A 26,362-nucleotide genomic window follows, 5' to 3' on the forward strand; every position below is an offset into this window, starting at 1 on the left:
GACATTTTTTCAGCCTAAGAAAATTTAAGAGATCAGCAGGAGAAGTCTGTGACAACAGGGCAAAGCCTATCTGGGGCACAGGTGGAAGCAGCAGCAGCAGCTTTGGAGCTTTCAGTCCAGAGATGGTAAGAGGGTCTGACAACTGATCAGAAAGAGATGAGAGGGGACCCTTTGCTGGTTCTGGGCACAGCTGGCACTGATGGACAACTCTATTGCCCATAGCAGTTTTAGGTCACAGTTCCAGGTTACAAAGGAATGCTTGTGGTCAGTCACAAGGGAGCAGGGGCCCTTCCTGAGTAAAGACCACAGCAGAGATCAGGAGAGCAGTAATCATACCTCTTCCCAGATCACACCATGTTGGAAACACCAAAAACTTGTAGATCCCCCAAATTAACTCTGAAAATGGCAGCACAATAAAGACTAAATATTGGGACAATGCCTCCTGAGCCCCAGGTGAGTAAAGTCCAACTTTAACATAAAGTTCAAAGTCCAGAAATATATTGGAAAAATGAGCAAACAACAAAAAAAGAGCTTGATCATAAAAAGTTAGTACGATGGTAGAGAAGGCTAAGACACAAACTCAGAAGAAGACAATGAAGTGAAAACAGCTATAAATAAAGCTTCAAAGAAAAAAGTTAATTTGACACAAACCCAACAAGAATTCCTAGAAGAGTTAAAGAAAGAGGTAAGAGTGGTAGAGGAAAAATTGGAAAAAGAAATGAGAGTGATGCAAGAAAATTATGAAAAGAGAGTTAACCGCTTGGTAAAGGAGGATAAAAAATACTGAAGAAAATATACCCAAAAACCAGAATTGGCCTTGTGAGAAATTAATATTTCTCTCTTGTGTTTGATAACTAATTATTGTATTAGGACCAAGGCTTTTCCCCTTTTCCACTTATTCATTCAGAAACCACCCAGTGTGGGAAATCTCTCTTAAAAATTTGCCCAGGCCAGACAGTAAAAGAAATTCTAAGTTTGGGCTAATGGGCTAATTCTTGCTCATTGTGTTTACTCAGACAGGACTGGGGAAATGATGATTCTTCATTTTGTGAAGACAGGTAATATGGAAATTAACATGTCTTTGACTAAGATTTTGGTGGCCTAAGTCATGTACCCTGAGACCCTCATTTTAATATAGTCCACTTTCCATTGTGTTAACAATTCAGCGTTGATTGGCACCCCTTAGGAGCACTTCCCCTCTAAAAAGCATATAAACTGTGAGCTCATTACCATGAGGGATCTTGGGTCTAAGAGAAATGGCCAAATGACCATGCTTTTATTAATTATGTGCTGGTCTTATTAATAAAATGATTAAATTATCCACCAACCATGTCTTTTAGAATTATTTAATTGTCACAGCCTAATGGTAAAAGAGGCATAAAAATTCATTGAAGAAAAGAACACCTAAAAAAGCAGAATCAGCAAAACAAACAAAAAAAAAGATACAAAAGTTCACTGAAGAAAATAATTTTGGAGCAAGTGGAAACTAATTACTCCATGGGACTTCACAATACAATAAAACAAAGCCAAAAGAATGAAAAAAAAATGGAAGAAAATGTGAAATGCCTTATCAGAAAAACGACTGGCCTAGAAAACAGACATAGGAGAGATAACTTAAGAATTATTGGACTACCTGAAATCCATGATCAAAAAAAGAGCCTAGAGATCATATTTCAAGAAATTATCAAAGAAAATTGCCCTTATATCTTAGATCCAAGGGTAAAGTACACATTGAAAGAATTCACTGATCACCACCTGAAAGAGATCCCAAAATGAAAACTCCCAGGAATATTATAATCAAATTGCAGAGCTCCCATGTAAAGGAGAAAATTTTGCAAGTCACTAGGGAAAAAACAAAACAAAACAAAAAAAAATTCAAATGTCATGTCACCAAAGTAGGGGTCACACAAGATTTAGTGACTTCCATATTAAAGGAGCTGAGGGCTTGGAATATCATATTCCAGAAGATAAAGGAGCTAAGATTACAACCAGAAATAATCTACTCAGCAAAACTGAATATAATCTGTCAGGGGAAAAATGGATATTTAATGACATAAAGGACTTTCAAGCATTCTTGATGAAAAAATCAGAGCTGAATAGAAATTTTAACATTCAAACAGAAGAAGTGAAAGAAGTATAAAAAGGTAAACATGAAAGAACAATCATAAAGTATTCAATAAAATTAAGCTGTTTACATTCCTATACAGGAAGATGATACATGAAATTCCTAAGAACTATATCATTATTGAGCCAGTTACAAGCAGTCTACGTAGAGAGCACAGATGTGAGTCAATTATGTTGAGATGATCTCCAGATGAATAGATGGGGGGGGGAGGGAGGGAGGGAGAGAGAGAGAGAGAGAGAGAGAGAGAGAGAGAGAGAGAGAGAGAGGGAGGGGGAGAGAGATGGATGAATGGATGGGTGGATGAACAAATAAATGAATAAGTAAATAAATAAATAAAAGGATAAGACACGGGGAAGCACTGCAAGAAGGGCAAAAGGGAGGTAGAATGGGGAAAATGATCTCACATAAAAGAGGCATGTAAGGAAGATCTTTCACAGTGGAAGGGAAGATGAGGGTGGAGTAGTAGGCAATGCTTGAACCTGCCTCTCATTGGAATTGTTTCAAAGATAGAAGAATATATGTACAAACTCAGTTGGATATAGAAATCCATCTTACCAATGGGTAAATAGGAGAGGAGAGGGATAAGAGAAAGGGGGAGAGCATGATGAAAAGGAAAGTGGGTCAAGAGAGGCAGTGGTCAGAAGCAAAACCAATTGGGACAGGATAAAAGGAGACAGAGAAAAAATAAATGAAAGAAAATGAGATGGAAGGAAATGCACAGTTAGTAACCATAACTGTGAATGTGAATAGGATGAGTTTATCCATATAACAGAAGCAGAGAGTAGAATGGATTAGAGACTAGAATCTAACAATATGTTGTTTACAAGAGACACACTTGAAACAGAAAGATACACACAGACTTAAAATAAAGGGCTGCTGCAGAATTTAATATGTTTTAGTTGAAGTTAAAAAAAAAGCAAGAATAGCATTCATAATGTCTGACAAAGCAAAAGCAAAACTAGATCTAATTAAAAGAGATAATAAAGGAAACAACTATTTTGCTATTAAACTATTATGCTAAAAGATACCATAGACAATGAAGTAATATAAAAAAAAATTTACAGCAAATTTTCTGATAAAGACTTCATTTCTCAAATATATAGAGAACTGAGTCAAATTTATAAATATGAGAGTCATTTCCCACTTAATAAATGCTCAAAAGATATGGACAGGAAGTTGTCAGACAAATCAAAGCTATCTATAGTCATATTTTTAAAATGCTTTCTAAGTGACTATTGATTAAAGAAATGCAAATTAAAACAACTCTGAGGTACCACCTCACATCTACCAGAAATGGCAAATACTGGAAGGAATGGGGAAAATTGGCACACTGATGCACTGTTGGTATAGTTGTAAAATGGTCCAACCATTCTGGAGACCAATTTGGAACTATGTCCAAAGAGCTGTAAAACTGCATACCCTTTGATGAGCAATACCACTTACTAGGTCTATATCCCAAAGATATCAAAGAAAAAGGAAAAGGACCTATACGTACAAGCATATTTTTGGCAGTTCTTTTTGAGATGTCAAAGAATTGAAAATTGAGAGGATGCCCATCCATTAAGGAATGGCTGAACAAGTTGTGGAATATAATTGCGATGAAATGCTATTGTGCTGTAAGAAATGATGAGGGGGAGCAGGCCTCAGAGGACTGAATTGCTGGCAGCTGTGGCAGTTTCCAGACTTCTCAGCCCATGAACCCCAAGGACAACTTAGAAGGTCAGTGAGAAAAGTCTATTTCTGTGGTGAGAGAGAAGCCCGGGGTCCCAGCCTCATTCCCCGAGCTCGGCCATGGGGGCAGCATCTGCCTCCTGTGCTTCTGGCCCACAGACTGAGGGGGAATCAAGCAGCTAATCAGAGGGAGTTGCAAGGATCTCTCTGCTGGTGCAGGATTCTCTTGCTTTGCCCGTGCTTGGATCTGGGCCACAGTTCTTGGTGGCGGTCCTAGGGTGGGGAGGAGCACTGGCACAGAAGAGTTTGTAGTGGCTGTGAAGAGAGAATCCTCCTCACAATTCCAAGACAGAAAAGAGTGCTTGTGGTCACTCATAGAGCAGAGCACAGGACAGGAAAGGAGTAAGCACCTCGCCCTTGATCACAGCAACTTGGAAGAACTGAAAATTTACAGGTCCCTAGAAGTATCTCTGAAAACAGCTGCACAAAATCCCTGAACCTTGGGACTGTACATTCTCCACACTGGAAACAGACTCCTACCTTAACAAAGAGTTTATAACTCAAGTAATTGGCTGGGATCATGAGCAATCAGCGCAAAAAGAATCAGACTATATTATTTCACTTTGATGACAAAGAAGATCAAAACATACAACCAGAAGAAGACAACGAAGCCAAAGCTCCTACATCCAAAGCCTCCAAGAAAAATATGAATTGGTCCCAGGCCATGGAAGAGCTCAAAAAGTATTTTGAGAAGCAAGTAAGAGAAGTAGAGGGAAAACTGAGAGTGATGCTAAAGGAGACCCCCCCAAAAAAAATCCAAAGAAAACAACACCTTAAAAAATAGCCTAACCCAAATGGCAAAAAGAGATCCAAAAAGCCAAATGAGGAGAAGAATGCCTAAAAAGCAAAATTGGCCAAATGGAAAAGGAAGTCCAAAAGCTTACTGAAGAAAATACTTCCTTAAAAATTAGAATGGAGCAATTGGAAGCTAGCAACTATATGAAAAATCAAGGCACTGTTAAACTAATCCAAAAGAATGAAAAAGAAGAAAATGTGAAATATCTCATTGGAAAAACAACTGACCTGGAAAATAGATCCAGGAGAGAGAACTTAAAAATTATTGGACTATCTGAAAGCCTTGATCAAAAAAAGAGCTTAGACATTATCTTTCAAGAATTTATCAGGGAAAACTGCGGCTGATATTTTAGAACCAGAGGGCAAAATAGAAATCAAAAGAATCCACTGATCACCTCCTGAAACAGATCCCCAAAGGAAAACTCCTAGGAATATTGTAGCCAGATTCCAGAATTCCCAGGTCAAGGAGAAAATATTGCAGGCAGCCAGGAAGAAACAATTCAAGTACTGTGCAAACACAATCAGGATAACACAAGATTTAGCAGCTTCTATGTTTAGGGACCAGGGGCATGGGATATGATATTCCAGAGGGCAAAGGAGATAGGATTACAATCAAGAATCACCTACCCAGCAAAACTGAGTATAATCCTTCAGGGGAAAAAATGGTCATTCAATGAAATAGGGGACTTTCAAGCATTCCTGGTGAAAAGACCAGAGCTGAATGTAAAATTTGACTTTCCAATACATGACTCAAGTGGAATATGAAGAGGTAAACAGGAAAGAGAAATTGTAACAGACTTATTAAGATTGAACTGTTTACATTCCTGCATGGAAAGATGATATTTTTAATGCAAGAGTTCTTTTTTTTTTTTTTTGCTTTTAGGCAATTGGGGTTAAGTGACTTGCCCAGGGTCACACAGCTAGTAAGTGTCGAGTGTTTGGTCTGAGGCTGAATTTGAACTCAGGTCCTCCTGACTTCAGGGCTGGTGCTCTATCCACTATGCCACCTAGCTGCCCATAACTCAAGAGTCCTTTGTCAGTATTAGGGTAGTGGAAGGGGAAAAAAATTATATGTATGTATAGACAGATTAGATAGATAGATAAATAGATAGATAGATAGATAGATAGATAGATAGATAGATAGATAGATAGATGGCACAGGGTGAGTTGAAGATGAAAGGGTGATGTCTGGAAAATAAAATTAAGGGATGAGAGAGGATTATACTGGAAGAAAGAGAAAGGGAGAAAGAGAATGGGGTAAATTATCTCAAATGAAGCAGACAAGAAAAGACTTTTAAAGTGGAGGGGAAATGGGGGAAAGTGAGAGGGAATGAATGAATCTTATTCTCAATAGATTTGGCTTAAGGAGGGAAAAACATACACAATGGGGTATGGAAATCTATCCTACCCTACAGGAAAATAAGGGGGTAAGGAGACAAGAGAGCAGGGGGTTAATAGAGGGGAGGGCACATTGGGGGAAGGGATAATCAGAAGCAAAAATTTCTGAGGGGGACAGGGTCAAAAGAGAGAATAGAATAAATGGGGGTAGGATAGGATGAAGGGAAATACACTTAGTTTTTCATAACATGATTACTATGGAAGTGTTTTGCATGACTGCACATCTATAACCTGTATTGAGATGCCTGCCTTTTCAATGAAGGTGGGTGGGGGAGGGAGGAAGGGAGAAAATTTGTAACCCAAAGTTTTAAAAACACATGTTAAAAGACAAAAAAAAATTTAAGTGATGAGGAGGTGGCTTCAAAAAACATAGCAAGACCTATCTGAACTGAGGCAAAGTGAAGTGAGAAGAAGCAGATCATTGTGCACAGTAACAGCAATGTTGTAATGATAATCAACTATGTAAGACTTGGCTACTCTGATCATTACCATGATCTAAGACCGTTCCAAAGGACTCATGATGAAAAAATGCTATCCACCTCCAGAAAAAGAAATGAGGACTTGAGTGCAAACCGAAGTATAATTTTCTCACTTTCTTTATTTGTCTTGCTTTTTTTGCAATATAGAAATGTGACCTGCAATGATTTCACATGTAAAATTAATATCATATTGCTTGCCTTCTCAGTAGGTGTGGGAGGGTTGGGAGAGAGAGAATTTGGAAGTCAAAATTTAAGATAAAAAGGATGCTAAAAATAAATAATGAATTTTTTTTTAAAAAAGCAAATTTGTTTTTCAAAGCCCTGCTGCATGCCTACATAATCCAGCAAAACAAATTTATACATTGGTCATGTACTAAACTATAAAAAACTTTCTGTACATTAAGTTACTCACCTCTCTGACAGAAGTACTTAACATAGTGCCTGGCACACAGTACATGCTTAATAAATGTTGACAGATTGTTTGATTGAGGTGAGGTTTCATCTTCATTCTTTTAGCTTGGTTTCATCATTGCATTGATTTTATCACTTTTTGGTTTTGTCATTGCATTAATCAGAATTTTAAAGTCTTGGAAGTTTTGTTCTCTTATCATTGCATAAGCTGTTCTTCTAGTTCTGCTCCCTTTACTCTAGGTTAGTTGTTTACTTGAGGCAAGGACAGAATAAAGTGGATTGACCACTGTCTTTGAAGTCAGGAAGACCCAATTTTGAAACCTACCTCAGACATTGACAGTTGACTGAAGCTCAACAAATCACTTAACCTCTGTCAGCCTTAATTTACCTATGTGTAATGTGAGACTTATTAGAGCACTTACCTCTCAGACTTGTAGTGAGTATCAAATGAGATAATATATGTAAAGTGTTTGGCAAACCCTGATGATCCACATAAATATTAACTGTTGCTATTGTTGTTATCGTTATTCTTTCCACTCAGCCAAGAAGTTGAGAGACTAGAAGCATGGCCTTGTGGATATGCTGTGTAATCACTTTATGGGCTGGTTCTGCTTAACAGTTTTTCTTTGTTATAAAAATGGAGGGGAGGGTGGAGTGTGTTGGAAAATCCTTATAGAGTAAAAACAAAAGGCATCAACAAAATGATAAAAGAAAAAAACAAAGGTGGAGAAAAGGGTCATAGGGTGATTTTGGTTATTCTGCCAATAATTCTGTAATTGTAGGATCACAGAGGCAGTAGATTCGTACTGACAGATAAGCTAACTGGATGACAGTTAAAGATTTGTTAAATGCTCCCATCCTTGTCTTGCTGGGTCCCAGCCTCCACTACTTCTCCAATATCTCTTGCCCATGGCCCTGTTCTGCAACTATCTCCACTCCCACTGGAAAACTGGACTACAATCTGGGTCCCTCAGGTCTGATAGTGAGTTTTTTGCCTTATCTTGCAAGGGTCCAGACCTCATACCACTCATACCATGCTACATCATCAGTACCCTCCCCATCTGCTTTCTACCACTACTTCTATATTGTCTTCTTCCATTAGAATTTAAGATCAGCAAGGATAAGAGCTACTTTGTTAGCTTATGTTTGCAACCCCAGCATTCAGCACGGTGCTAGCAAATAATAAGTGTTTAATAAATGTTGTTGCTTCCTTGCATTTGAATTCCCAGTATTTAGTGCAATGCTGACCCACAGCAAGCATTTATTAAGTATTCTATCTTCTTTTCTATCATCTATCTACTATCTATTTATCTAAGTCTTCATATACATGCCACCATTTTAAAAAAACTAATTGAGGCAATTCCCAGTTTCTTGAATATCTCTTTAATTACACTGAAGAATTTTAGAGCTGATATTGGTCCCAAGAAAGAGACGATAATCAAAACAATAGCAAGGTGAGTTCTGTATATGAATTTTTACACATGTGCATGTCCTACTCTTATATGCAATTATTTAAGGCTTCTGGTCTGCCCCCAAGTTGTAACACAATTAGTATCTGAGAGCAGGGATGTGGTTGTCTATCACATCCTAATTTATAGGATATCTAACATATGGTGATACTAGAAAGGTCTTTTAGAGGAAATATTAAAGAGACACAGAGAGAGAGAGAGACAGAGAAAGACAGACAGGGACAGGAGACTGAGACAGAAACAGAGAGACAGAGACAGAGAGAAGGAGAGAGAGAGAAGGAGATAGAGACAAAAAATAAGACACAGAGAAAAAGCAAATCCAGATCAGCAGTGATGCTAAGTCCTCATCCAAAAAACAAAACATAAAAATGACAACATACAGAGTCTGTGAATAAATTTCACAAGCAAGAAGCAAAAGCATCAAACAGCCTCTGGCCTTCAGCTCTTTCCTCTAAATTGTTTTCAGATGCCAGGCCCAGTCAGGGACAGGAACATAAGCTGGTGAGAGGCAGGAGCATAATACTGGGACCAGAGCTCAGTCAGTGAATTAGACTTGGAAAACAGCCTGTCATTTAACTAAAAGCCAAGGCAACAAGATGAGAATCCCTGCAAGACTTAACTCCAAAAATAAGGGATCAGGAGGCCTGATTCCATTAGTGAAAAAGGAGTAAATTTTCCCCTGGGAAATGAGAAAAAGCACTTTAGAACCATTAGGATCTATTTAGGAAGGTGAATCTATCAGATACCCAGAACTGTAACTAGCAATATTGGTGCCCAGGGCAAGCAACATGAAATGTGACCTTGAATCCACTTTTTAAGACAATTTCATCTGAGCTAAAACCTTAACATACAGAGCCCCATGGAGACAAAAACCTGAGACCTGAGTTCACCACTCTGTATTGGAGGAAGGGAGCACAAATTCCAGTGTAAGGCAACACAGTTCAAGTGGCACCCCCAGGACACTGAACACCCACTGGGAGGATGAGAAACCAGGATGGTAACTGGGAGGAGCCCACCTGGAATAGGACTTTTTCTCTGGTAGCTTCCCATTTTCATTAACCTCTCTTGCAACCTAGCTCCTAAGATCCATTTTTCTTTAATGTTTCAGACAAGGGCTCAAATGCTGTTTGAACTTCTAAACACCAGTGCTCAGAGCAAAGCTCCATTCACCATGCCCCAGTAATAGCTCTGTGTAGAGCCCACATTCCAACATGTAATGATTCACAATGTGCTTTATTACTCCCACACAACTGAGGCATGCAGGGAAAAAAGTGAAAATATCAGTTCAAAGTGGAGAAAGAAGCTCAGAACATGGAATATAGTTCTTGGCAGTCTAGCTTCCTATTAGATTCCTCATGGGCTCTGACTTCACATCCATGATGCTTTCTTGACTTCAAATGAACCTCATTTCTGAACAAATGAACTTCATTGAATTAACTGTATAACAGCAAAGTTGTAAAGTACCAGACGCACTAGAAACTTTTTGAAGATTAAAATCATTTGGGGTTTTTTGGTTTGTTTTAAATCTTCATTGAAGCCTAATTCAAGCCCTACTGTGTTTTTCCTTTTATATTTCAAAGATTCATTATTTCCTTGGTGTGGGCTCATACTTCTCCAAAGCAGTAACATTTCAGAAACTTGGCAGGTGGTGTTCAAAGGTGGCTGTAGCTGAAAAGTTCATCAGCCTGAGACCCACCTGGGGATTGAGCTTCTTTGGATTTAGCAGGTTGGTCCTCAACCAACAAGCAACAAATCCATTGTTAGGCTCATGTCTGGATGCTTTTCCATCTTGGTAAATCCTGTAAGAGCTCATTCTCCACTGGAAGATTCATCAAGAAGCCAGGATCACAGCTATACCACAACAGGGTACACAAGAGAACTTAACAATTCAAAATACATAATTTTCCAAAGTTATTTATGCTTTTTGCCATACCTATGGTTTTTTGGTTTAGGTTTTCTTCCATGAAAAATTTCCTCTACCAACATAGCTTGGTACTTCTACAGCTCATAGTCTAAAAGAGTTGCCCAAGCACTGAGAAATGAAATGACTTGGGTTCACTCAGGCAGTAGAAATCAGAGTGAAGCTTGTACCTAGGTAACTTTGCAATCAGCCCTTTATCCACTATTCCAACAGATAAGAAATAAACCACACACGTGAAAACAAATTTAAACAAATAAAAAATAAATAAATTATATGACCAGTCAGCTTTAACTTTTGCTTTAGATTTCTTGTCCTTTAAGAACATCAAGGTTCTTATATCTTTTTGTGTCCTGGACCCCTTGGGCAATCTGGTGAAGTCTATGGAGCCCTTCTCAGAAGAATGCTATTAAATTCATAAAACAAAGCACATAGGATTATAAGGGAAACCAATTGTGTTGAAATAGAGTACTAAAATAATTTTTTTAAAAAGTTATAGATGCCAGGTCACGAATGCCTATTTTACATCATGCTGCTTACCTCTCAAAATAGAGTCATATAGATTCAACAATTACTCCAGCAGGCTCCTCACTACAGAGGAAAAGGTCTTAAGTCAAGGCCTGCCAGAATCATTTTTTTCTCTCTTTTATTCTTATTCCCCTATATATGTAGAGAAGTATCTTTGAGATACAGCACCTACCACCATTTGGATGGGTGATCTCAGAGGCAGTTTCCCAAAAAGCCTTATCTCTTGCCTCAAGAGAAATGGAATTTATTTGTTATCAAACCTTCTCCATATGGCAAGGATTCTTAACCTTTCTTACATCATGTACTCTTGGCAGTTTGGTGAAGCCTAGTTTGATGAAGAGCACTTAGGTGGCACAGTGTACAAAATGCTGGGCCTGGAGTCAGGAAGACCTGAATTCAAAATGGCCTCAGACACTTGCTAGCTGTGTGAACCTGGGCAAGTCGCTTAACCCTATTTGCCTCAATTTCCTCATCTGTAAAATGAGCCAGAGAATGAAATGGCAAACTATTTCCAGCATCTTTGCAAAAAATTAATTAATTAATTAATTAATTAAATGGGGTCATGAAGAGTCAGACATAATTGAAAATGACTCAACAAGAGTCTGGTAAAGGTCTCAGAACATTTTTAAGTGCCTAAAATAAAATACATAGGCTTGAAGAAGAGACAAATTATATACAAATAGTTATCAAAGTCTTAACAAAGAATGAGTTCATAGACTCCCCAGGTTAAGAACCCCTGCCACATAAGGCCCAGCATTGTTAAGTGTAGCATATTAAAAAGAGTACAGTTCTTGGAGTTAGGATATGAATAGAGTCCTACGTCTAATTTTGCTAGTGTAAAAATGGGCAAGTCATTTAACTTTTCCAAGCTTCATGTGCTGAATGGAGAAAATAATAATATCTATGGTACACTCTTCACAGGATTATTGTGAGAATGTAAAGAGATAAGGTATGGAAGCTCTTTGTAAACCTTGACATACTATATATGTATCAGTTCTTTCTATTATTTACAGCCAGTGAAGCATTGTCTGAGATCTAATGCATACGAGAGGTAAAGAACTTACCTGTCAATCCATTGAGAGCTGGCAAGGATCTTAGAGATTTTCAAGTCTAACCTTCTCCTTTACAGGGAGGAAAAGTGAGCTGCTTAGTGTATCATCATTATTCCATAGGGTTACTCAGAAGGAAATGGGAATAGAGCTGAAGTTAAGTATAACCTGTGGGCAGTCTCAGGGCATGTCCAGGACCTGGTATTCTTATCAGAGATGGAGGGTGTCCTTCTTATCATTTGTCCATGGTGCAAAAATAGCTGAAAATAGCTATTTACATCTCCTGGCCTCAGATCATTAGAATTCCCCGTAATTCTCTGTTGGCCCTAGTACCACCCTTGTCAATCCATTGTGTTTAGGACAGCTCAGAGATTGCCTCACTTCTCTCAAGAGATTCAAAAGCTATATTCAATTTTATCCCAGATGGGAAGGGTGGTCACACACACACATACACATCTCATACACATATACACCTTAACATTTACATATAAAAGTGAAAACATTGTTCTCCATGTATTCCATAGCCCTGGACCCCACAGCCATCTTAAAAGATCACTAAATTTATGAATGGATAAATATTACTGCATTGTGTATCATATAAAACACTCAACTTTAAAGATTCAGACACTTGACATTTGGAGCAGTTAAAGTCAAGCCAATGCCTTTATAAAAGTGTCTACAGTGTTTTATATTTAGGACCTCATGAATATTTTCTCCATGTGTAATGAAGCTCTGGATTCACATGGACCAGGCCCAATCTTAGGGGCTGATCCAAAAAATATCACTGTTTCCTTGGCTTATATTGCCCCACCCAGAGCTTAATCTGGAAAATCTCAGAAAAACAGCTTGTATACAATAGCAGCAATAGTGTTATAAGAACAACTTTGAACGACTAAATCACTTTGACTCTTATAAATAGCCAGATTAATTACAAAGGCCTTATGAAGGAAAACATTATCTGTATCTAGAAAAAGGATTAATAAATAGAAGTGTGCATAGAATGCTTTTACATATATACATATTTGTGTCTAATAGTACCATCTCTAGGGTAGGGAGGGGGGAGGGAAAAAGAGAGGGGGAGAACAAAACTTACATGATAACTTTATTACATATTTAAAAGGAATGACAAGTTGTATGTAACAGATTTGCAGTTTCATGTGCAAAAACAAAAAAACAAAACAAAAAACAGCATGTGTCTAGTTCACCACAAACGACATGTAAAAGGGTTCTCCTAGATCCCACACAAGCATTAAGGCAGCCATACCTATATTTTGGGGACAGGACACCCTCTATTTAATCCCACAGAAAAATACAGAAAACAAACCAAAAAAAAGACTCAAATGCAGAAAACAGAAAAAAACTCATAAATGATAAATAATTCTCCTTCCTGCCTGTTGATTCTCACTGTCCCACAAGGCCATAAAGGTGTCTGTTCTTGGTGCTAGCCTACAGTTTTAACTCCCTTAGAAAGTAAATACACTTGGGGTAGAAGTAGAGCAGACCCTGCCGACCATTCCACCCAACTCACAGCACCAACCTATGGTTTAGACTCTCCCAGAAGGTAAATATACTTTGAAGTTTCTACATACACAATACCCCAATGTTTTGGTGAACCCCTCTTACTTCCCACAGAGACCTATACGTTACCTTTCTGCTATTTTACTAAGGACTTGGACCCTGCCTTGGACCCACAGTCTGAACAATGCATGGTGCTAGTCTATCATTACTGCTCCTCCCATCACAAGGAGTGTCAAACATATCAAGCAAATCCCTCCTTTTCCTGGAAGGCAAACACCAGGAGTTTCAGACTTGGAGCTGCTTTTAGCTGTTTTAGGACAGACCTGAGATACTCTCACCAGTTGGCCATGTGGTTCCCTCCCCCAAGGTATCATGTGGTTGAGATATTATGACATTGCCTCTCTTAGACTAAGGTAAAGAACTTTCCCCTCCTCTTGGGATGTGTGGGTGGATACATGTCTACCTCTTCAATACCTATCTACAGAAATTCTAAATTCCCCATCCTTGATGTAACTATTGCCATCTCTTACCCCAGAAAATTCTACTTTCAGGTCTAGTAATTGACATGTGTGCAGGAAGGGAAAATAAAAGACAAGAGGCAGTTTGCAATCAAGGTCCAGGAAATCCTCATCTTGGGCCATTTGGAACTGACCACATACAAATTGCCATGTGCTTCTGCCGCAAGAAAACTTCCCCCTGGGGCAGCTAGGTGGCGCAGTGGATAGAGCACCTGGATTCGGGAGGACCTGAGTTCAAATTCAGCCTCAGACACATTACACTTACTAGCTGTGTGACCCTGGGCAAGTCACTTAACCCCATTGCCTAACCAAAAAAAAAAAAAAAGAAAATTTCCCCCAAAATCAACCCCACTCTTCCCACACACACATGCTCTCAGAAGGTCTCCAGAAGAAGAAGGGAAAAGAGATGAGGTCTTTTTTATAGACTAGTAGGAAGAGGTGGCTCCTTCCACTGGAGTCCATCCTCCCAAAAGTCTCAACTGGCTAATTCATTTTGGGGACAGACCCTATCCATTTAACTTATCTTCCACAAGGTACCAAGGATCATGTTCATAACTTCTCTATGAATGAATGAATGAATTACAAAGCATCTATTAAAGACCTACCATGTGTCAGACATTTTGCTAGGCACTGGGGATACAAATACAAAAGTAAGACTCTCCTTAACCTCAAGAAGTTTATGTTCTAATGGGGGGGACAACATATAGAAAAATTGTGGCCAGGAAAAAGAGTTTTGTGCTGGACAGCCACGTGAATGACGAATGGAGAAATAAGTGGATTGTTCAGTTGTTTTCAGTAAATTCCACCATCTATAGGAAGGTACTTCCAGTGCCTTCCTCTTGTTAATCGATTCCTATTTATCCTCTACATAGCTTGCTTTGTATGTATTTGCTTACATGTTGTCTCTCCCTCTAGAAAGTAAGCTCCTTGAGGGGAGGGACTGTCTTTTGCCTCTTTTTGTATCCCCAGTGCTTAGCACAGTGCCTGCCAAATAGTAGGCACTTAATACATGTTTACGATAGATTGCTTGATGCTGTTAAGTCACTCCCACCTAGTGGATAGATTACTGAACTTTAAATCAGAAAGACATGAGTTCAAATCCTGTCCTGTAAACAGATTACATGTGTGACTATGGGCAAGTCACTTCACCTCTCTCAAGCTCAGTTTCCTCATCTATATAATGGATAATAATAATACCTACCTCACAGAGTGGTTGTGAAGCTCAAATGAGATAACTTATGTAGAGTGTTTTGTGAACCTTGAAGAACAATATAAATATTAGCTACCACTACTATTCTTGACTTTTAAAAAAATCTTCTCCAATACTATATAAATTCCTTGAAGTTGGGAATTGTTTCATTTTTGTCTTTGTAATCCCTGTAATAAAGTACTTATTGATTATGGGTAGGTAGATTGGTGTATGTCATCAGAATTCACCACTGATTCAACAGTCACAAGTCTGGGCTATAATTTGCCACCTTCCTCCCCGCCCAGTACACTCTGCTCCTCTCCCACATGGGCAGCCTAACTTCAGATTTCTGTCAAAGGGAATCAGATACATTCAGCAAAGGGATCTAACATTCTGAATCCCAGCACCACATTTCCATTAGCACTCAGTTCATTTACATAGACTTCTGAGATCTGTGCTTTCATGTGGATTGGGCAGAGTGACAGCTCTTAACAAGTAGGGCTATCCAGGTCTCTGGAATAAGAGCTCAATTTAGAACTGCTTACTGTCACTGAATAGCCTCAATTGGGAGACAAAGAAGCAGTGATAGGATTTGGAGAGTACATTGCTCTGGGGAGAAAGCTCAAAATACTTGGAGTCTTCATTTCTGCTCAGTCTTCCCCATTTCACACAGACCTTATGAACAGCTAAATTGGGAAACAGGTAAGGTTTAACAACACCTCTCTTGACTTAAAGGATCTTAATTTAGAGCTAGAAGGAACTTAGAGGTGCCTGTCACCCTACTTATGAGGAAACAGAGGCACTGAGAATTAAACTGACTTTTGCCCAGGGTCACAAAAATAGTAAATTTCTGAAACAAGATTTAAGTTTATGTCTTCCCGACTTCAAGCCCAGAACTCTATCCTCTGAGCCAAGTAGATGCTTTTTGTTTACCCCAGCCCCTACCGCGATGTGAAAACTGCCCCTGGCCTCTGGGAGCATCCTCTAGTGATGGTAGGGCCCTGGAAACTCCACCTCCAACTTTCCCACATGGCCTCTGAGGCTATAGTCTTTTCAACTGTCCTTGAAAGGGGTTGACCCTGCCCCAATCTCCTATTCTCTGTTACCTGGAAACTAGCCCAGCCTTTCATTGTCTGTAACCTCCAGATCACCAGGCCACTTTCCACCCTTAATTCCACCTAGACCTCTTCTCTGTTACCACTTGGCCACTCCTAGCTATCAGTCACACCATAAAAAGGTCAGTCTCATTGCCAAATTGCTCAGATTCCTTAAAAGTGTGGCCTGGACAACCATCACAAATGCTTAGATTCTTAAAATCTGGCCAATAGTGCAGATTCTTAAAATCTCACCCACCTCAGCTGGCATTTTAATAACCCTTGTCTCCGACTGAAAGAAGGTTTGAGTCAAATTCTTTTGAGGCAGGACCTATGTCTTCTTTCCTTGAATCCGAGGTTCCCAGCACCCCTAGACTGCAACCTAGGACCAGGGATTCGTAAACTTTTTTGCATCATGGACTCATTTGGCCATCTGGTGAAACTGGGGAACTCTTCTTAGAGCTTTTTTTGTTTTGTTTTTTTTTAGGGAGATAAAACATTTATGAAGCACTTATTATGTGTCAGCAGTAGGAGAAGAGCTGAGGATACAAATATAAGCAAGCAAGACTGCCCATCAGACCTTACATTCTAATGGAGGACAACACATTTTAAAAAAGCTGGAAATAGGGTGGGGTGGTATGCAGGTCAGAAAATGATGGCTGGGAAACAGCACAGAGGTCTTGTCCCAGGCAGGGGCAGGTAGGTGGTGAAATAGATAAATTGCAGGGCCTTGGAGTCAAGAGGACCTGATTTCAAATCTGTGTGACTCTGGGAAAGTTACTTAACCCCTGTTTGCCTCAGTTCCTCTTCTGTAAACTGGAGAAGGAAAAGGTAAACCAATCGTGTCTTTGCCACGAAAATTCCAAATGGGATCACAAGAAAGTCAGACACAACTGAAGTCACTCAACAATGACACTAAATGGTTCCAGGCAAGATAAAGAGCTGGGAACCAGGAAGAAGCCCAAAGTTGTGATGTTGACATAGGTGAAGATAATGGTCAGAGTATAGGAAGCATGGAGAGGAAGGAGCTGCAAATAATTAAAATAGATTTGTCCATTTTCCCTTGATATAGTCTATGGCAGGGGTGAGGAACCTGAAGTCTTGAAGCCATATTGTGGCCTTCTATTTCCTCAAGTACAGCCCTTTGACTGAATCCAAACCCCTAGTCTACGGTCAAATGCATTCTCAGGTAAAATGATCTCTAAAAGGAGGGCAAAAAACCCCAAAACATTTTAATAGATTATGTAATGTTGGATCCAGAAATTCTTTGTATTTGAGTAAAGAACAAGTAACACATTAGTTCAAGGTAAAGAGAAATAAGAATCCAATGTGACTCTCTTCACTCCTAAAATTTTAATATGAAAAATAATGAAATGCAAATCATAAAGGGAAATCTGTTCTGTCTAAACTCTGTTCCTCTACTGTTCTCAGAAATAGGACTAAATATTCAAGATAGTTAATTTTGGGTAACAATTTTAAAAAAGAATGTTGCAGAAATATCTTTCATTTCTTTTCAAACTACAAGTTGTAGGATAGATTTAAGAATGTTTTAAATGATCAAAACAATGCTAAAAAAAGAATTTTTATTTTTTTTAATGAAGATATTAACTGATAGTCCTTCATAAGATAGAGATCAAGATGAGTTTCTGACTCTGAAGAGGCAGCAATGGAGCCTTTGAGATTCAGCTTATTACTGATCTTTTTTCCATCACTACTCCCAAATGCTTTATTTCTAAAAATGTAGCATTGTAGTACTATTTTCACATAATTTAAGATTTTTGCAGCATCATTAGTGTAATTGGGGAGCATGTTAAAATGTGTCCATTCCAGTGAATTATATGGAACATGCCCAGATATTCCCTGCTTGGATCCAGTCTAATATAAGGAGACTTGGTCAGCCTACTTCTGGCCATGAATGACTGAGAAGTTACTACTGTGGGACAAAAAAAATGTACTGGTTATCTGAAAAACTGGATGGACTGGTGAGTCAGAAGACAGTGTGCCAGAAGTAAGTGTACCTACAAAAGGTTCAAGCAAATTATCTTTCTGCTTGCTTTTGAGTGGGAAAAATTGCTTTAAGTTCTGTGGTGAGGATGAAGAACTGACCACTTACTCTTCACCCAGTCAAATGTGCCTCTATTTCCTTTCTGTTTATTCTTTCCTGATCTTAACTGGATGAATATCTTGAGGTGAGAGTGCTTAGGTGGCTGGTGAGTTCATCGAGTCCTAAAGTCCATTAGTGTTCTCACCAGCAATCAGAACCAAATGGTGGCTAAGGAATCACAGGGGCAATGGTGGTCATAGTAGTTAAAATTGCTGAAAGATTTGAGAATTGCCACAGAAGAGTCAAATTCTTGAATTTGAAATAGCCTTCAGTAGTAGAACCATTAAAATCTAAAATCATTAAAATCTCCTCCACTATCTGCTTCAGGTGATGAGAAACTACTTAAATTACCTTCAAAGCCGGTTGGTTTTGCACAAAAATCTGTAACAGAAGATCTCCAAAGACAGAGAAATGTCACTTGATGAAGTTATATTTCAAATAGTTTGAGTGTTTATTGGATTACTTTCACCTTGGAGATTGTCACCGGTCATTGACTCCTTCAGTGCAAAAATGTTTATGTTCCTGGAGTCCTCATTAATGTGACTTTTTTGTAGGTGTTTTTGGTGTGCAACATTTAATTACATCCTGTGTTTTGCAGTAACTCATGTAACTGTATTGTCTCAACATTCTCCTTCAGCTTTAATAAGATTTTCATTTGAAGTTTTCGTTTCAAGTCCTAAAGAGGGCACATCTCAAGGTTGGTTTCAGGAAGGCCATGACAGCCCAGCCTGGGCCCCAGGGGTGTCAGGTTGTGATTCAGCCCTCCCCCAGGTCACTGCTGCAGGGGGACATGGGCTGCTCAGAGACTTTTTAAAACACATATGATACATGTGATTATCAAAGAAGCCAATTATATTGACATATAATTAACGAAGTATTTTTAAGAAACAAATTCACAGATCCCCTAAAATGTATCCAGACTCTTTGACTGTCCATTGACTCCAAGTCAAGAACCCTTACAGGACAGACCTCACTCCCCCAAACTTATCATTCACATGTTCTTTTCTCCAGTAATTTCCTAGTCCTAAATGAAAACTATTCAATATGATAAATTGTTCTATAATAATGAGTGGGTATGTTACCCTTTCTAGGGAATACTAGCATTTTAATGGAAGCTTTGGAGAATTGATGAATTCAATTCAGTTCCATTTCATTCAATTTAATTCAATACAACAAATGAATATTATAGTTAAAATATTGTTCTTAGCACAAAGACAGAATGAAAAAAACAGTCCATGTACTTAAGGAAGTCACATTTTACTAAAAGAATATACAACTGGAAGGGGCCTAAAAGCATATCATGTTTACTTAATGGAAGCTCCCCGAGAGTAGCCTTTTTCTATTGGCTGTATACATAGAATGGACTACATTATTAATGCTAGCCCAAGAACTCCCTCCCTCTCTCTGTCTCCCTCTGTCTGTCTCTGTCTCTGTGTCTCTGTCTCTGTCTCTCTCTCTCTCTCACTCTTCCCTGCTCTGATCAGATGTTGAAGATCATAGTTCACTCACAGTGTGGGCTCCATGAATTGAAACAATGGAAAAGGAAAGACTTTATTCCTCTGCTCTTCCTCTTTTTTACCTGTCTTTGACAAATGAGCCTGGAAGTGTTTGTTTCTGTTCTGTTATTTGTCCTGTTTCTGGATGCAGGACGTGATCCCCACCGGACCAGAAGTTTAAGCCAAGGTGACCTCGGAGCCATGACAGGCAGTAAGGCACAGCAGGGAAACCCAGAGAAGCTAGGGTGCCTGGGACTCAAGCCCAAGGGGCTTGGACTTGGAACTGTGACTAAACTAAGCTGGGAGCCTAATAGCCTCCCCAGAGACTGAGATGGTTCAGGAGGGGAGGCAGATTAAGCCCAGTGTGCCAGGAAGTAAGTTTAAATGTTCGTTATTATACTTTTGAAGTAAACAGTTTTTGTTTTGTTTTGTTTTTTGTCAAAGCTAATCTGACTGTTAAGTGGCTAAATGGACCTGGGCTGCTGGGGACTCATCACCCTACACTTATGGGAACATAATGGGGGAGGGGTTAGAACCATTGGTAGGGAGTCTAGATACTTTCATTCCCCCTTAAGGGTACTGAAGAAGCCCAGGGGGCAGGGTGAAATGTAAGATCCCTAGCCTTCAGGCAGTGGGAACCAGGCTAGGCGATGTCCCACAATACATACACAGTAAGTAAAATACAAGGTAATTTGAGGAGGAAGAAGGCACTAACAATGACGGAGAATCAGGAAAGGTTTCCTGTAGGAAGGGGCACTTGAACAGATCATGAAGGAGGCTAAGGATGCATCAGGATGGAGGAGAGAAAGGAGTACATTCCAGGCATGAAGAATAGCTTGAACAAAACCTAAGAAATCCAAACGTAAGAATTCAACATTAAGTATGAGAAGGAGAATCAGGGAAATTAAGTCAAGAAAGAGTAGACTGGAGACAGACCGTGAGGGGCTTTAAGTACTTGTCAATATGAAGATTTTGTATTTAAGTTAGAGGCAATAGGGAGTCATTGAAACTTCTTGAGTGATGGAGTAATGGAGTGAGAGCTGTGCCATAGAGATTATTTTGGTAGACTGTGAAGAGCATAAATTGAAAAGACAAGAAACTGGAAGCAGAGATAATAATGAAGAATCTATTACAATAATTTACACAAGAGGGGATGGGATCTGAATTAGGGAGCTGGCTATATGAATGCAGAGAAGAGAATGAATGTAGTGATTGAGTTGGCAGGATCCTGGAGTGACTGAGAAGGAAGAGTCAAAAATTACTCCAAGGATGTATACCTGACTGATTGGAAGGATGAAGATAAAAGCAGAGAAGGTTGGAAGATGCATGACTTTAGGAGGAAATAATAACTAACATTCATGTAGCACTTTAAGTTTTGAGAAGTTCTTTACAAATTGTATCTCATTTGAACTTTACAACAACCCTAGCAGATAGGTGCTCTTGTTAGCCCTGGAAGAATTGAGGCACAGAGAAGTTAAGTGATTGCCCAGGATCTCATAGCTAGTAACTGTCTGAAGGTGGATTTCAACTCAGGTCTTCCAGACTCCAGATTCTGTACTCTTATCAACTGTACCACTTAGCTGTCTCAAGAGGATAACGATTTGCTTTGACTTTGTTGTGTTTGAGATGTCTATGGGGCACATACATAGACAGCTGGTGATATGGAAATAGGAGTCAGGAAAAATAATAGGCCCAGATATATAGATATGAGAATCATCTGTACAGGAATATTAATTGAATGCATGGGAGCTGTTGAGATCACCAAAAGAGAAAGAAGAAAAGTGGGCCCAAGGGCAGAACTTTGCAGGATGTCCTGTGTGAATATGTGTGTTGAGATGGAAAGGGAAATATGGATGATGATCCAAAGTAGACTCTAAAGGGGCAGCTAAGTAGGAAGAAGGAGAAGCAGGAGGAAGAAAAAGAAGAGGAGGAGGAGGAGAAGAGCAAGAATGAGTAGGAGGAGGAGAAGGAGAAGCAGAACAAGAAGGAGGAGGAGGAGGAGGAGAAGAAGAAGAAGAAGAAGAAGAAGAAGAAGAAGAAGAAGAAGAGGAAGAGGAAGAGGAAGAAGAAGAAGAAGAAGAGGAAGAAGAAGAAGAAGAGAGGAAGAAGAAGAGAGGAAGAAGAAGAGAGGAAGAAGAAGAAGAAGAGAGGAGGAAGAAGAAGAAGAGAGGAGGAAGAAGAAGAAGAAGAAGAGGAAGAGGAAGAAGAAGAAGAAGAGAGGAGGAAGAAGAAGAAGAAGAGAAGAAGAAGGAGAAGAAGAAATTTAGATCTTTAAGGCTTTCAATTGATATGATGATATATTTAGAGAATCTCAGAGAATCAAGTAAAAAATTACTTGAAATAATATACAAGTTTAGCAAAGTTGCAGGATATAAAATAAACCTATGCAAATCATTGGCATTTCTATATATTACTAACAAAAACCAGTAGCAAGAGATAGAAAGAGAAATTCTATTTAAAATTACGGTAGACATTATAAAATATTTGGGAGTCTACCTGCCAAAACAAACTCAAAAACTATATGAACACAATTAGAAAACACTTTTCACAACAATAAAATCAGATCTAAATCACTGGGCAAATATTGGTTGTTCCTGGGTAAAATGAGTTAATATAATAAAAATGACAATTCTACCTAAGTTAATTTACTTATTCAGTGCCATACCAATCAAACTACCAAAAATTATTTTATAGAGCTAGGAAAAACAATAACAAAATTCATCTTGAAGAAAAAAAAGTCCAAAATATCAAAGGAACTAATGAAAAGAAATGCAAGGGAAGGTGGCCTAGCCTTACCTGATCTTAAATTGTATTATAAAGCAGCAATCATCAAAACTACTTGGTACTGCATAAGAAATAGAGTGGTGGATCAGTGGAATAGGTTAGGTAACAGTCAATGACTATACTAACCTACTATTTTATAAGTCCAAAGACTCTAGTTTCTGGGATAAGAAATCACTATTTAGCAAAAACTGCTTGGAAAATGTACAGCAGAAACTGGGCATAGACCAACATCTATACCAAGATAAAGTCAAAATGGGTATACAATTTAGATATAAAGATTGATACTATAAGCAAACTAGAAGAGCAAGGAATAGTTTACCTTTCAGATCTATGGAGAAAGGAAGAATTTATGACCAAACAAGAGATAGAGAACATTATAAAATGCAAAATGGACAATTTTGATTACATTAAATTGAAAAGTTTTTGCACAGCTAAAGCCAATGCATCTAAGATTAGGAGGGAAGGAGAAAACTGGGAAAGAATTTTTACAACCAGTGTCTCTGATAAAGGCCTCATTTCTAAAATATATAGAGAACTGAGTCAAATTTATAAGAATACAAGTCATTCCCCAACTGATAAATGGTCAAAGGATATGAACAGGCAGTTCTCAGAGGAAGAAACTGAAGCTTTCTACAGTCATGAAAAAAATGTTTTAAATCACTATTGATTAGAGAAATGCAAATCAAAATGACTTTGAGGTACTATATCACACCTCTTAGATTGGCTAACATGACAAAACAGGACAAAGATAAATGTTGGAGAAGATGTGGGAAAACTGGAACACTAATACATTGTTGGTGGAATTGTGAAGTGATTCAACCATTTTGGAGAGCAATTTGGAACTATGCCCAAAGGACTATAAAATTGTAATCAATCAGCAATACCACTTCTAGGTCTGTATCCCAAAGAGATCATAAAAACAGAAAAGGGACTCACATGTACAAAAATATTTATAGCAACTCTTTTTGTGGTGGCAAAGAATTGGAAATTGAGGGGATGCCCATCAATCGGGGAATGGCTGAACAAGTTGTGGTATACGAAATGGAGTACTATTGTGCTATGAGAAATGATGAGCATATGGACTTCAGCAGAACCAGGAGAACACTATGCACAATAACAACCACATTATGACATGACTGACTTTGATAGACTTGGCTCTTCACAGCAATGCAAGAATCTCAGACAACTCCAAAAGATTCACAATAGAAATTGCTATCCACACCCAGAGAAAGAAATATGGAGACTGAATGCAGATGGAAGCTTACTATTTGTTCTCCTTTTCCTTTGTTGTTCTCATGGTTCCTCCCATTAGTTCTCATTTTTCTTTATATCATGACTAATGGGAAAATATACTTAACATGAATGTATATGTAGGGCCTATATCAGATTGTGCACCATCTTGGAGGGGGAGAGGAGTAGGAGGGTGAGAAAATTTAAAACTCAAAATCTTATGGAAGTGAATGTTGAAAACTAAAAATAAATAAATAAATTTTAAAAAAAAGGTTTTCAAAGCAAGTATCTAAGGAAGGATTTCCTCACTCCGTGTTCATTGCTTTTAACTCATTGTTTCATCCAGATACCTCATGAGCTAAGGAAAGAGAATACCTAGAAGGAAGGAGGTTACAAACAGAGCCCAAAGCTGCAGAGATCAAAGATAAGGACTGAAAAAATACCATTAAATGTAGCAATTAAGAGATCACTGCTAACCTTGGAGAAAGAAGTGTTTGTTAATTTATGGAGTAAAAACCAGATTGCAAATGGTTCAGAACTGAGTGGGAGGAGAGGAAGTGGAGGCAGTGTCAATGGCATTTACCCTGAAAGAATGACGTTAATGGTTCTTTTCAGGCATTCTGGAAGCTTACACAGGGGAAGCTATTTGGGAACAGCCCCAAAATCCTACCACCATCACCTCACCACCCTGTCCCACCCACACTATAGAGCAACACCAATTTCTATCCTTCCATTCATCCTGTTGAGGTTATAACATTCAATAGTCAATTGTGACCAGCAGATGCCAGGAAATTCCATTGTTTCTTCCTTTAGCATCCTTATGATATCTAAACATTTCATTTTAAAACCAAGCCCACATTAGGACCAAAAGAAAATAAGCCATTCAGGGGATCATAATAGCTCTGTCTATAGAAAAGATTAGTCTAAGAAAGCCCAAGTGTATTTTTTTCAACAGGGCTAAAGTATAAGGCAACTCATGGCCCAATCCCACAACTGACTGGCACAAAAGCTCTGACCAGCTCCATGTCTGACCTGAGATGGTACCCCCTCCTAAGCAGCATGGTAGCCTCAAGCTCCTGGGAGCTCATTTTGTTCATACTGTACTTAGTGCTGACACCTGATTTCCTTTAGCCCATTGCAACTCAGAATTCCCCCAGCTCAAAAGATCTGCTAGCCTCAGGCTCACTGGAAGCACAGATTATAGGTATGAGCTACTACCTTTGGTTTATACCTCACTTTATTCAATGAATGTGTTCAAGTGATGTATAAGCATGTTACCATTGCTGATATCCCTGAGCATTATGCTTATTTTCTTATTGACTCTCCCTATTCCCCAGATTGAAAATCTCTTCTACCAAGTGTGGTAGCCTCCTGAAAACTTTCCAACTGACAGGCAGCAGAAGTTGTCCCAAACCCTGTAACTGTGTTATAAATAAAACATCATCTTTTCTTGGAATTCGGAGGAAACAGCTTACATGCATAGCTGTCACAAATATCACACACTAGAACATTGCTACTACGGTTGCCGGAGAAATGTGATTCTCTCTGCCTTCCATTCTCCCCCTCCCATTTCTGCTATCCAAAAATTCTCTATTTTTTTTTAGAATATAGATCATTTCCACAGCAGAAGGCAGATTGATTATATATTCATATATGTATGTATGCATGCATGTATGTATTTATAACACATGTAGATATATGTTTGGTCTAGACCTATTATTTCTTTGATGTAGAGAATAAACATGAACTTGGACAGACTTAAAGAGATAGGAGAGGATAGAAAGACCTGGTGTGCTATGATCCATGGGGTCATGAAGTCAGATACGACTGATTGACTGAAGAACAACAGATAACTTCCAATATTTATTATCCCTCTATCAATGCAAATCAACAACTGTTCTGTAATTTATAGTCTTAAAGGGTTGATTAGAACACTGGAAAATTAAGTGACTTGTGAGGGTTTCATAGGTAATATGCATTAGAAGCAGATCTAATAATGATCATAACTAACATTTTAACATAGATTTAAGATTTTTAAAGTTTTTTTACTATATATCGTCTCACAGTACAGTCAAAAAAGATCTGGCTCAGAGAGGTTAAGCTATGAGCCCTAGGTTACAAAGCTTGTAAGTCGGAGACAGGATTCAAACTCAGTTCAGTTTTGTAGCCACCAAATCGTGTTGCATCTCTTCCAGCTAAGAGCACTTGACTGAAAGAGAGGTTAAGGGCTCTAGATTATAATTAACTTTGCCACTCAGAGTGGTGTATGTAACTCTGGGTGACTCACTGCTCTTTAATGAACAGGGGGTGGGGAGAGATGGAAAGAGAAGTAAGAAAAGTGTCAGCCTAAATTAAGGCTGGCAGCAATAATTTGAATTGCCTTCATCAGCAGTTTGCATGATTTCCTGTGGTCTCTGTCCAGCTGTGATTTACAATCAAAATATAGGAGAGAATGGAAGAAACTCTGTAAGTTGATACAGCAGTCTTTGAATCAAATCATCTTCTGTTGTTTTATATTCTTTCAGA

At 38.7% G+C, this 26,362-nt stretch overlaps 1 pseudogene; it reads left to right on the forward strand.

Annotated features, from left to right (window-relative positions):
* Positions 1-435: 435 nt before the first annotated feature.
* LOC110201566 (uridine 5'-monophosphate synthase pseudogene) overlaps positions 436-26,362 on the forward strand; it is a 53,479-nt pseudogene continuing 27,552 nt past the window's right edge.

Source organism: Phascolarctos cinereus, unplaced genomic scaffold, assembly GCF_003287225.1.
Source record: "Phascolarctos cinereus isolate Bilbo 61053 unplaced genomic scaffold, phaCin_HiC Scaffold_4;HRSCAF=312, whole genome shotgun sequence".
NCBI lineage: Eukaryota > Metazoa > Chordata > Mammalia > Diprotodontia > Phascolarctidae > Phascolarctos > Phascolarctos cinereus.